Source organism: Neltuma alba, unplaced genomic scaffold (genome assembly GCF_004799145.2).
Source record: "Neltuma alba isolate B1F8T4 unplaced genomic scaffold, ASM479914v2 tig00010355_pilon, whole genome shotgun sequence".
In the NCBI taxonomy this organism is placed as follows: domain Eukaryota; kingdom Viridiplantae; phylum Streptophyta; class Magnoliopsida; order Fabales; family Fabaceae; genus Neltuma; species Neltuma alba.
Window position 1 is genome coordinate 146913 of NW_021635264.1, and position 13303 is coordinate 160215.

The window sequence follows — 13303 nt, forward strand, 5'->3', positions numbered from 1 at the left end:
AAAATAGGGAAAAATGAAACCATCCAGTGCTAAAATGACAGGTTCGCCGCGGTGAACCATGCCCGAGGTAAAAACAGAAGGAGAAGAGAAGGGTTTCGCCACGATGAAGGTGAACGTTCGCCGCGGCCAAACCATCTCGAGATCAACACACAGAGACTGGCAACCTTCACTGCGACAAAAGCTAGAGTTCGCCGCGACGAAATGTCACCGAGAGTAACACATGAGAAACAGAACCACTTCGCCGCGGTGAAGTGTCACAGAGAGCATAGAATAATACATAAAACACCCAAATAACAGAGAAACACAACACCAAACAACAGATATAGCTGGATACTTCAAAAACTTTAAAGTGCATCAAAAGAGATCAGAAGGTGCCCAATAAGTCCATGATTAAGCAGTATACCACAGACAAACTTTCTCAATCAATTTGAATCATATAATTCATTACAAGCACCAAATCATCAAGCACAAAATAAGATAGGATAGTGATCAAAACTTGCAGGTGGTCTTATTAAATTCAAACAACAACTACATTACTATCCTACTGAAAAGGGTTTCTCCCCCACACTCATTCAACATACAATGCACAAAACATAGCAAGATCAATAATTAGCAAAAGCATGTAAATGAGTGAAGGAAAGAAACGACCAGGGAGTTAAGGAGGCTTTTGATTCTCATGGTAGAGCTTCAGTAGATGCCCATTAACTTTGAATCTGGCCCCGGTCTCCTCATGTAGTAGCTCCACCATACCGAAATTGTGCACTTTAGTGACTGTGTATGGCCTATCCCATCTGGTGTTGAATTTTCCTTGCTTGAAGGTAAATCGAGCCTTGTACAACAGCACTTTATCACCTTCCTTGAATTCCTTTCTCAAGATACCCCGATCATGAACAAATTTGGTCTTCTCCTTGTAGAGTCTGGAGTTCTCATAAGCTTCAAGTCTAATCTCCTCCAGCTCTTGCAATTGCAGCTTCCTTTCCATGCCAGAGGACTCTATATTCATGTTGCACTGCTTGACCGCCTAATATGCTTTGTGTTCTAGCTCCACTGGCAAGTGACATGGCTTTCCATAAACTAAGCGGTAGGGAGACATGCCAATGGGTGATTTGTATGTAGTCTGGTAAGCCCATAATGCTTCTTCTAAACGTGAGCTCCAGTCCTTCTTGGATGGCTTTACTATTTTCTCCAGAATATGCTTCACTTCCCTATTAGATATTTCAGCTTGACCATTGGTTTGGGGGTGATAGGTAGTAGAGATTTTATGAGTGACACCAAATTTGGACAATAGGCTATTGACTATCCTATTACAAAAATGTGTTCCCCGATCACTCACTATAACCCTAGGGATCCCATACCTACAGAAAATGTGTGATTTTAGAAATCTATGTACAGTTGGGGCATCATCTTTTCTGCAAGGTATAGCTTCAATCCACTTGGATACATAATCTACGGCTAATAAAATATATACAAAACCAAGGGAAGAAGGAAAGGGTCCCATAAAGTCAATTCCCCAAACCTCAAAAATCTCACAAAACAGGAGGGGCTGTTAAGGCATCTCATGTCTTTTTCCCAACCCCCCAAATCGTTGACACTTGTCACAAGATCTACAAAATGTAAAAGAATCTTTGAAGAGGGTGGGCCAATAAAATCCAGAATCTAAGACCTTCCTAGATGTCTTCCTTGCACTAAAATGACCACCACAAACCATGGAATGGCAAGCTGAAATAATAGGCTCAAAATCCTCCTCCAGTACACACTCTCTTATTACTTGGTCACTGCACATCCTCCACAGATGAGGGGCATACCAAATGTAATACTTTGACTCGATACGAAGCTTTTGTGCCTGAAATCTAGACATAAAGGGAGGAGTGAGTCCAGACATGAGATAATTGACAATATTAGCATACCAAGGCTCTATAGAAACCACAGAACATAAAGCTGAATCGGTAAAAGAATCACAAGTCAAGTCAGAAGAGTCTACTCCCCTTGTGTCCTCTGGTAGCCTACTCAAGTGATCGGCTACTTGATTCACTGCCCCGGGTCTATCCTTAATCTCAATGTCGAACTCTTGAAGCAGTAAAACCCATCTGATCAATCTTGGTTTAGACTGTGGCTTTTTAAGTAGATAGCGGACAGCTGCATGATCTGTATACACAATCACTCGAGAATTTATTAGATACTGTCTAAACTTGTCTAAAGCAAATACAATAGCAAACATTTCTTTCTCAGTGGTGGTATAGTTGACTTGAGCTGGGTCAAGTGTCTTAGAGGCATAGGCTATGACTCTAGATTGTTTCTCCTCCTTCTGGCCAAGCATAGCACCCACTACACAATTAGAAGCATCACATGAGAGTTCAAAATGTAAATTCCAGTTGGGTGCAGTCAAAATAGGAGGTGAAACAAGCATAGACTTGAGGGTATCAAAGGCATGTCTACATTTTTCATCAAAATTAAATTCAACATCCTTTTTAAGAAGAGTAGAAAGGGGCAAAGCAACTTTACTAAAATCTTTAATAAAGCTCCTATAAAACCCTGCATGCCCAAGAAAAGATCTCAAATCTTTAAGACAGGTGGGGTAAGGCAAAGATGAGATAACTTCAATTTTAGCCTTATCAACCTCTATCCCTTTACTAAAGATGAGGTGACCTAACACTATGCCACTACCCACCATGAAATGACATTTCTCAAAGTTCAAAACAAGATTTTTGGCTATGCATCTCTCTAGAGCGTGCCTTAGGCTATTCAGGCACTGATCAAAGCTCTCCCCATAAACAGTAAAATCATCCATGAAGACCTCTAAATTGTGCTCTAAAAGGTCACTAAAAATCGCCATCATGCACCTTTGAAAGGTGCCTGGAGCGTTACATAACCCAAATGGCATCCTTGGATAAGTAAAGGTACCAAAGGGGCATGTGAAAGTGGTTTTGTCCTGATCCTCAGGGGCTATGGGTACCTGAAAATAGCCAGAAAAGCCATCTAAAAAGCAGTAATGTGATTTACCAGCTAGTCTCTCCAACATTTGGTCAATGAAGGGTATAGGGAAGTGATCCTTACGTGTTGCATCATTAAGTCTCCTATAGTCTATGCACACACGCCATGAGTTTTGAACCCTTGTAGGAATTAATTCATCCCTTTCATTCCTTACTCCTGTTACCCCACTCTTTTTTGGCACAACATGCACTGGACTGACCCACTCACTATCAGAAATTGGATATATTATCCCACCACTCAACAATTTAGTAATTTCTTTCTTAACTACATCTAATATGAGAGGTTCAATTGTCTTTGGGGTTGTCTCACTGGTTTTGATTCCTCACTTAGTAAAATTCTATGTGTGCACACAACAGGACTAATTCCAGGTATATCTGCTAGTGTCCAACCTATTGCCCTTCTATGCTCCCTCAAAACAGATAAGAGTCTCTCTTCCTCACTCTCAGACAATGAGTTAGCAATTATAACAGGTAGTTGTTCATTAGACTCAAGGAAAACATATTTCAAAGTAGGAGGTAAGGGTTTCAAATCAAGTGTAGGTGGTTGCACAATAGAAGGAATCAATTTATGAATTTCAAGAGAGAACAGATTACTCCCCTTTCCTTCAACCAGTGATAATTCCTCAGCCTTATAGTTAACTTCCTCTCCAAGCGTTGAACCAACTTCTAGTTAATTTACAGCAACTGCCTTAGAGGGATTCTTCTCCATGACTTCTTCCTCCATATCTAAAACAACAACAGGAAACCTTTCCCCAAGGGAATCATCACTGATAATAGAGGAATCACAGTCTAACTTGGAGTCAAGGGAGGAAACAGAAAATGTGTGTGGGATAGAAAGCATGCAATTAACCACAGTACAATCAAGGCATGTAACATCACCACCACATGAGCAAGTAGAAGGTGTAGAGTAAAGAGATGAAAAGGAAGAAATGGATTCATTCTCATCAATAGATTCATTAGTGTAAATATCAGAATAGAAAGAGTCATTTTGCAATTCAACTTCAGAACAAGCATCCTCAACAGCAATGTCTATCATGTTAACCCCCAAAAGTGAATAGTCCTCATAAGGATGTTTGATTGCTTCATACATGTTAAAAGAAACTTTATTATCACCCACCTCCATAGTTATGGTGCCCTCTTTCATGCTAATCATGGTATTAGCAGTCCTTAAGAAAGGTCAACCAAGGATGAGTGTAGTGTCATTTACAAGTTCATAAAACATGCAAGCACATAAAAATCAGCAGGAAACACCAATCCCTTAACTTGGACTAAAATGTCTTCAGTAATGCCCTCAAGATACCTAATAGTCCTATCAGCTAATTGGAGCACAACAGTAGTGGACTTAAGAGTCTTGACTCCTAGAGAAGTGTATATGGACTTAGGCATGACATTGATGGCTGCACCTAGATCTAACAAGGCTCCCCCTATAGTAACCTTTCCTATAGTGCAAGGGATAGTGAAAGATCCAGGGTCTTGACACTTTACAGGAATTTGGGGTTTAAACAATGCAGACACATTAGAGGGTAATTGGACTCTTTTATTAGGTTTAAATCTCCTCTTTTGAGTGCATAATTCTTTTAAGACCTTAGCATACTTAGGAATCTTTTTAATCAGGTCAAGCAAGGGTATATTTACTTCTACTTTCCTAAATGTCTCAAGCAACTCATGATCTTGCCTCTCCTTACCCATTTTCACATTTTTCAAATAAGCATTAGGGAAAGGTAGTTCATTGATGTTTACCTCCTTACCTTCCTTGCTTGAGGCTCCATGATTGCTTGGCTCAGATTCTACAGCTTTACCCTTGCTATCATGTTCTTTTGAGGCTTCTTTTAACTTTAGCCTCTTCTCCTTGGAGCTTTCAGAATGCTTTACTTTTGAAGGTGCTTATGGCAGCTCATCACACAAGATTTCCTCATCTATAACTTCATCCTCCTCTTCTCTAAAATTCACTTGCTTCCCACTCCTAAGGGTAATAGCATTCAAGCCCTTAGGATTGATAACAGTGTTGGAGGGGATTGCGCCACTGCTCCTTGCTTGTTGCTCACTCATGTTGTTGGACAACTGAGTTACATAGGAGTTGATGTTCTCAGATTTAGTCTCCCATTGCTCCATCCTCTTTTCCAAAGCACTAAATCTAGCATCATTCTTGGATGAGTCTTGTTGAATTGGTGAAGCTAAGGAGTTGAACTGAGTAGCGTTAGCAGCCCTTTCTTCCTTCATTAAGGCCATCATATTTTGTAAGAGTTGATTGGTTTCATCCTTAGGTGGGACAGTTAGGGCTTGAGATTGGTTTTGGAACTGGTTTGAAGATGGACCAGCTCCTCCACTCTTCTGAAATCTGTTTGGAGGTCTACTATCATCATTCCTCCAGCCCAATTGAGGGTTTGCCTTCCATCCCTCGTTGTAAGTGTTGGAGTAGGGGCCCACTTTTGATTTGGATGGCCTTGGAAGACTGCAGACACTTCCTTATAGCAGTCTGGACAAATGGTAGAAATATGCATGACTGATCCACATGTTTCACAACTAGGCGCTGTAATGTCCATAGGAGCGGATAGGCGATGCACACTCATATTCTTCAATTCAGCAGTGATCAAAGACAATTGAGATGTCACTTTGCTTCCTAAAGAATCTACTTTTGATTCCAAAACGTCCATTCTCCTACTGTGCACCGAAGCAGCTCTCATCTCATGCACTCCTCTAGTATCTCTCATACCATGTTGTTGATGATTCAGGGCCATCTTCTTTATCAAATCCCAAGCCTCCTCAGCAGTGGAGTCTATCAAAGATCCTCCCGATATAGCATCCAACATACCCTTCTCTTGGTTCTTCAACCCATCATAGAAATACTGCACAAGTTGTTCATCCGGAATTTGATGATGTGGGCATCTTGAAAGTATGTCCTAAAATCTATTCCAGTAATCATAGAGAGATTCGTCATAGTCTTGCTTGGTAGAATAAATCTCCTTCCTCATTGATAAAGTACGAGAAGCCGGAAAGTATTTCTCCAGAAATGCCTTCGTTAAGTTCCCCCAACTGTGGTATGCATCAGCTACATGTCTTGGGAGGCTCATGTACCATTCCCTAGCTTTTCCTTCCAAGGATAGATGAAAAACCTTCCATAGTGTAATACCTCATGTTTAAATCAATTAACTTTCCTTGCGGAAGCATTTGGAATCACTTTTGAAGGCTACAATTGATGAAAAATCAAGTTTGAAAATTTTCATTTACGGGTTACTATTCATTATCACCTTTGTCACACCTTACTTATATAATACCTTAGCATTCATTTAGAACCATTGCAGACCACTTTGGATGGTCTTAAGCTTAAAAATTTCAATTTGGACGTTAATTTTCGAAAAATTACTGTTCACTGTCCAGTTTTTAGATTACAAGTCCAACTTTGAAAAATCATAACTAATTCTAGAAATATTGTATGGAGGTGTTCCAAAATTCTACGGAAAGCTCTTTCAATGCTCTTTAAGGGAAAAATATTCAACTGAACTCATCCTCACTGAAAACGTACAGTTTATTGGATTAAAATTACTATTCATTTGGTAAAATCTGGACTGTCCAGATTCTGCGCCTTAACTTCGAAAATTCATATCTCATTGTATACACATCCAAATGATGTGATTTACCACTCATTTTAAAGCTTGGGATATGCATTATAAGTGTACCAAATTTCGTAGCTTAACTCATTCATATGATAGGTCAAACTGAAGCTTGAAATTAACTGCTTCAGGACCTACGTTTTATCCCTTAATATCTCTTTATTTTAATTCTTTTTATTTCTTTGGCATACCTAACATGGCCTTAATCTTTCTCATTCATACTCATATACTTTCATTCATGCCATAAACATCCTAAGCATATACATTGAATTGATGGCATTCATAACATAACTTACAATATAGGAGAATTATACATTGAATAATAACATCAATCATTAGCATTAATAATTCTCCACTTCTTCTCCTTGCTTCTCATGCCCTTAGTGCCCATCATTGATTTGACCTAAATGGTTGGTTAGGGAGGGGGTGATATTCAGGGGAATCTCAGTAGCAAACATTACCACATACATGCACAAGATGGATGCTAGTGTATGGTATGTAGTTTTTCATAAATTTAAGTTAACTAGTGACATGCCATCATGCTTTATGCTTGGTATAAAAATGCATGGCCATGGGAACATATTAAAAACAGCATTTCCAGCAACAATCATCATGTCATAACATCATTCAAACAACAAATACAAACCAACACATGAGCATACCATGTCAAGCACATAAAGGGTAAGTTCACTACCTTGCACCTCAAGCTTTCCTCTTACTTTTCCTTTGACTCCCTTGACTTTCCAACCATGTGGGCATTCGGTCAACATCACTAAACATACTCTTGGATGTTTCAAAGGTCCTAAACATAACCATAATGATGACACAATCCATTAGGACCATTAGATTACATAAAGTTTAAGACTAGCTTTCTTGAACCTCAACCCCTTTCTCTTAGTCTTAGGATTTTCTTTCTAACTTTTCTAATATAAATCTTATCATTTTACATCCTTATCATCTATTTCCTATCAATTAGGACCACTTTAGATGGCTTTAGATTCAAGAATATCAAATCTGGAAATTTTGGTTCGCGGGTACTGTTCACGCAGAATCTCCAGAATTTTTGCTCAACTTTGAAAATTCATAATTAAATCTAGAAAACTCCAAATTGAGTGCTTCCAAGTCTCACTGAAAGATAATTAAGTTAAATTTAAAGTGAAAATAGTTTCAGGAACCAATTCTACTCAGAAAAGTACCATAATTGTACGGAACTCGACAATCTCCCAAAAGTTCAACACTGTTTCCAGATTTCAAACCCTAACTTTGAAAAATCACCATAAATCGTACACATATCCAAATAAAGTGTTCTACCCATGTATTTAAAGCTCATAGAGTGTACTTTAAGCATATCAAATTTCAGAATCAGATATGAACAGTAACTAATTCGAAAAAGCCATCAAATCAGCACGTAATTCTTCCAATTTTCACATAGATCCACTTGGATCTACCATACTTTGAGGTGTTCTAGCAAGATCTAACAACCAAAACTCCCTTCCCCACTCATCAACCATTTCGACCAGCCATCAAAAGGGAGAGAAGACATATTTTCAACCATAAAAGAGAAAGAAACCAAGGCAAGAACACATCTAGAGCCAAGAACTCACCTTGAACCTTGATTGTATGACCAAAGTTGATGCCTTTCTCTTGGTTTTCCCTCAAAACTCTCTCTTTTTCCCTCTCTTCATGCCTTGCACGAAATTGCCATCTGATTTAGAGGAGAGATGAGCTCATTAATGTGTACAAAATATCCCACCAACCATCATTAATGTTATGCCAAGTGTCATTAGCCTACTTAATCTTAATCCTCTCTCTTAATTAACTTAAATCATAATGTAATTAAATTCCAAAGTCAAGATCCTCTCCATTGATAGCTTGACACTTGGAAAGCTTTAATTACCATCCATTAAAGGCTTGACAAGTGGCGACTTGTGGCCCAAGTAAAGTGCAAGACTCTGATTAATACTTTATCGGTGCACTTTTACTCCGGGTTTAACTTCTTTTCTCTAATTACAGTGCTCTGGCCTCTGTAATTATTTTCTGTCAGATCCATAAATTCTCTTTAATTTTATAGAGTATCTATGAATTTTCTTAGCCCATAACACTTCCTTTAAGCCTTGCATAAAATTCATTTACTAAAATACCCTTTTATCGGCAAAACCGGCTCTTTACTTTCTTAAAGCCACTCTACTGGCCTTTTGGTTGCGGGACTAATTTTATAAATTAGTACAACCTTTCAACCCTTTAACCTCATTTTTGTATACACTTTTGAGGTCTCTTGCTATTTCAAATAATTACCTCAAACGGTATACTTTTTACCGGTCACAACCTCATAAATTCCATTTAAGCTGCCTCAGGGGTATTTTCATCTTTTCTCTTCATAGAAGAGTCTTAGAATATTATTTCCCACTTTCTAGGATTTTTCTTGGAATTCTCTGTGTACTCTTCCATTTTTGCCCTTGCTGGTTATAACTTTTTGAATTTACGGTTTTACCCCTGCTTAAGCCTAACCTAATAGAACCATCTCTTTGAGGTTTCTAACTTACCCATTGGCCGGTATCTAGCCTCTTTTCTCTTTTTGGGCTTCGAGACTTTACTGGAGCCTCTAACCTTAATTATACTCGAGCCCCTGAAAACTTTTTCTTTGCAGTTTAGTCCCTGAAACTGCTTTAACTTCCTTTCTCGTCTTTGGGACTTCTGCTCACAGGGCTCTGGTAACCTATTTAATTTAGGCTATTTTTGAAACTTCTAGGCCTAAAACTTTGGATGTTACAACCTTAAAATGTGACAAATTTCAAAAATTCATAACTAATTATAGAAAAATCAAAATTGAGTGATTCCAAGTTCTAAAGAAAGCTCTTTGGATAAAATTTTGAGGAAAAATAGTTTTTGAACTGATTGCCCTGAAATTCGAGCTCAATTTCCTTTGAAAAAGTTACTGTTCATTTGGTCATTTTCGGATTTTACTGTATTTTTGCCTAACTTTGGAAAGGCATAACTATCTGCTCGGTTATCGGAATCAGGTAAACTACCCCTTATTTTAAAGAGAAACATCATATCTCTTTGTTTGTAAAATCTTATGACCTAACTCACTCATTTGATAGGTCAAACTGGAGCTATAAACTCACTACTCCAGGACTTATGTTTTATCCCTTAACATGTCTTTAATTCTTTTTATTTCTTTGGCATACATAACATGGCCTTACTCTTTCATGTTCATGCTCATACACTTTCATTCATGCCATAAATATTATAATTAAATACATGGCATCATTGGCATCCATAACATAGTTCACAAAATAGTAGAATTATACATTTATCAACAGTCTCATCCATTAACAAGAATAATTCTCCGTTTACTTCTCCTTGCTTCTCATGCCATTATTCCCATTGTTGATTGACCTAAATGGTTAGTTAGGGAGGGGTGAGATTCGGGGGAATCTCAGTAGCAAACACTACCCATAAGCATGCAAGACATAATGCACATGCATGACATGTTATAACATTAACACATGAATGCCATGGAAAGTAAGCTAAAGCATTTCATGCTTCCATAACATATTGCCAAGGCAAAACATAACATAAACTTGCAAACATAACTTTACAAACATTTCATCATAGCTTAGTCACATCATGGCAACACAATCACATCATGCAAGCATACATATCAAGCACACAGTATAGGTAAGTTCACTACCTTGTAACATGGCTTTCCTCTCACTTTTCCTTGGATTCCCTTGTCTTTCCAACCATGTGGACATTCGGTCAACATCACCAAACATCCTCTTGGATGTTCCAAAGGTCCTAAACATAGTCACATTGATCATACAATCCATTAGGACCACTAGATTACATAAAGTTCAAGACTATCTCTCTTGAACCTCAACCCTTTCTCTTAGTCTTAGGGTTTTCTTTTTAGCTTTTCTAATATAAATCTCATCATTTTCCATCTTTAAGATCCATTTCCTATCAATTAGGACCACTTTACATGGCCTTAGGTTCAAGAATACCAAATCTGGAAATTTTGGTTCGCGGGTACTGTTCACGCAGAATTTCCAGAATTTTTACTCAACTTTGAAAGTTCATAATTAATTCTAGAAAAATCAAAATTGAGTAGTTCCAAGTCTCACTGAAAGCTCCTTAAGTTAAATTTAAGGGAAAAATAGTTTTAGGAACCAATTCTGCGCCGAACAGTACCGGAACTGTACGGAAATCAAAACTCTTCCAAAAGTTCAACACTGTTTCCAGATTTCAAACCCTAACTTTGAAAAATCACCATAAATCGTACACATATTCAAATGAAGTGTTCTACCTATAGATTTAAAGCTCAGAGAGTGTACTTTAAGCATGAAAAATTTAAGAATCAGATACATATAGTAACTAATCCGAAATAGGCATAAAATCAGGTGCTATAACCATCACATACCTTGTTTTAGAGTTTGATCTGGCTTGGAACCACTTGGCCTTTCTTTCTCCATCTTCTTTCTCCCTCTAGAAACCATTTTGCAAGAGCTTCCCCATGGATTCCTTATGCTTGGATGAAATGGTAGGGAGGGGAGGGGGTATTTACAGAAAGGCAGACTGAATCTGGACCGTTGATCTTAAAAATACGTGGCTCGATCTGGACCGTCCATTTTCTCTTTTGATCTTACGATGACAAGTGTCCTATGACATCATACTTACCTCATCATGATGACATCATGCTTACATCATCAAGCCACATGTCTTTAATCCGACCGCACACGTGTCTTGCATCCGACCGTACACGTGTCTTACATCTAGCCGTACACGTAATATTTTCTTTTTCCCATCTAACCATACACTTGTCACTTTCATGTCCTTTCATCATTTATGGCATTAAAATAGGGAGAAAATAAATGGAAATTCATGCAAAATATTTTCTTAATTATTTCTCAACCTATCAAGCCAATCTTACACCATATCAGATACTTTTCGAGTCTTGATTTACCCTATATCGTTGGGACAACTTCTTCTTAAAATTCTAGCCAATAAAAGGTACATATATGGCGCCATCTCAGAGGAGCATAGATGAAAATAATTAGCTCTACTGACAGGCTACTTAACCTTACTGAGTCATGCACTAGAGATTTCACTATAACGGGTAGACAAAAGACTGTCTAAAATATTCCCATACTGCGTTCTGATTTTTATGCTGTCCATAAATATCTTCTGGTGACTCAGCATGATGACTCGTAGGTGTCATGATTACGCTTGATGACTCAACATGATGACTCGTCGATGTCATGATTCCGCTTGATGACTCAGCATGCTGACTCAGCATCGTCATGATGGCGCTTAGATATTTTCTTTGGTTTTGTCTCCTATTTAGGGGACAAAATTATTTAATATTTGACTGGAGCATTTTATTCAATCTAGAGCTCCAAAAATTCATCCAAAAATATCATAAAATTCCTCATATTCTAGAGAAAATCTGTGAATTTTCTCAGGTCATAACTCAGCCTGTAGCCCTACTTAAAAATCATTCTTTAAAATGCCCCTTTTCGGCACAACTGGCTTTTAAGTATTCTTAAAGCCATTTTGCTGGTCTTTTGGGGATGAGACTAATTTTATAATTTTCTATAGTCTCTTAGATCATACATCCCCATTTTACCATAATTTTCTGAGGTTTTCTTATGACTCAAACAATTAAATCTACCTCTACATCTCAAACTGAGCCATAAACTTATAAATTCCTTTTAAGTTACCTCAGGGGTATTTTCGTCATCTCTCTTCACAAAAGAGCCTTAGAATATTATTTCCCATTTTTTGGGATTTTCTTAGAATTTTCTAAGTACTTTTCATTTTTACCCCTGATGGCCGTAACTTTCTGAATTTACGGTTTTACCCCTGCTTAGGCTCAACCTCATAAAACCATCTCTTTGAGGCTTCTAACTTAACATTTGGTCTGTATCTAGCCTTTTTACTCTTTCTGGGCCTTTGAGACTTTACTGGAGCCTCTAACTTTGATTACCCTTTAGCCCCTTAAAACCTTCACTTTGCAGTTTAGTCCCTAAAACTGCTTTAACTTCCTTTCTCATCTTTAAGACCTCTACTAAAAAAAGGTTTGGTAGCCTATCTTATTCAGGCTATTTCTGATACTTCTAGACCCAAAAATCGGGATGTTACACATAGTACTTGGTCCAATGATGCTCCCACAGGCTTCATACTCTGACAAATCATGGAAAGAGATTGTAGATGGAGGTATGGGTCTTCTCCTGTCAAGCCATGAAATTTGGGAAGAGAGTTAATCAATAAACCTTTAATCTTAAAGTTAACTTCAAAATTTGGACAAGCCGCAGTAAAAGGATCAAAATTTACATCAGAAGTTGTGGCTTCCCTAATTGTTCTTCTCCTAGGGTGTCCATTATTTTCTCCTACTCTCTCTTGTTCACCATTACCACCATTCCTCACTTGATTAGCATTTAGGTTAGGATTAGGCTGGTTTTATGGTAATTCAGCCATTATCTTTTGGTCAGTAGGCTCACTCTCACTACTAGATAGCCTAGATTCCACAGAAATATTCTCTTGCTCACTCACCAACTCACTTGTCCCCTCAATTCTTTTCTCTCTTCTTATCTCTCTGAGTCTTCTCTCAATCTCAGGGTTAAAGGGTACAAGTTTTGTTTTCAGTGGCATGCAAGATAAAAGTCACAAGACAGAGGGTAAACAAAATTGACTTGCAGC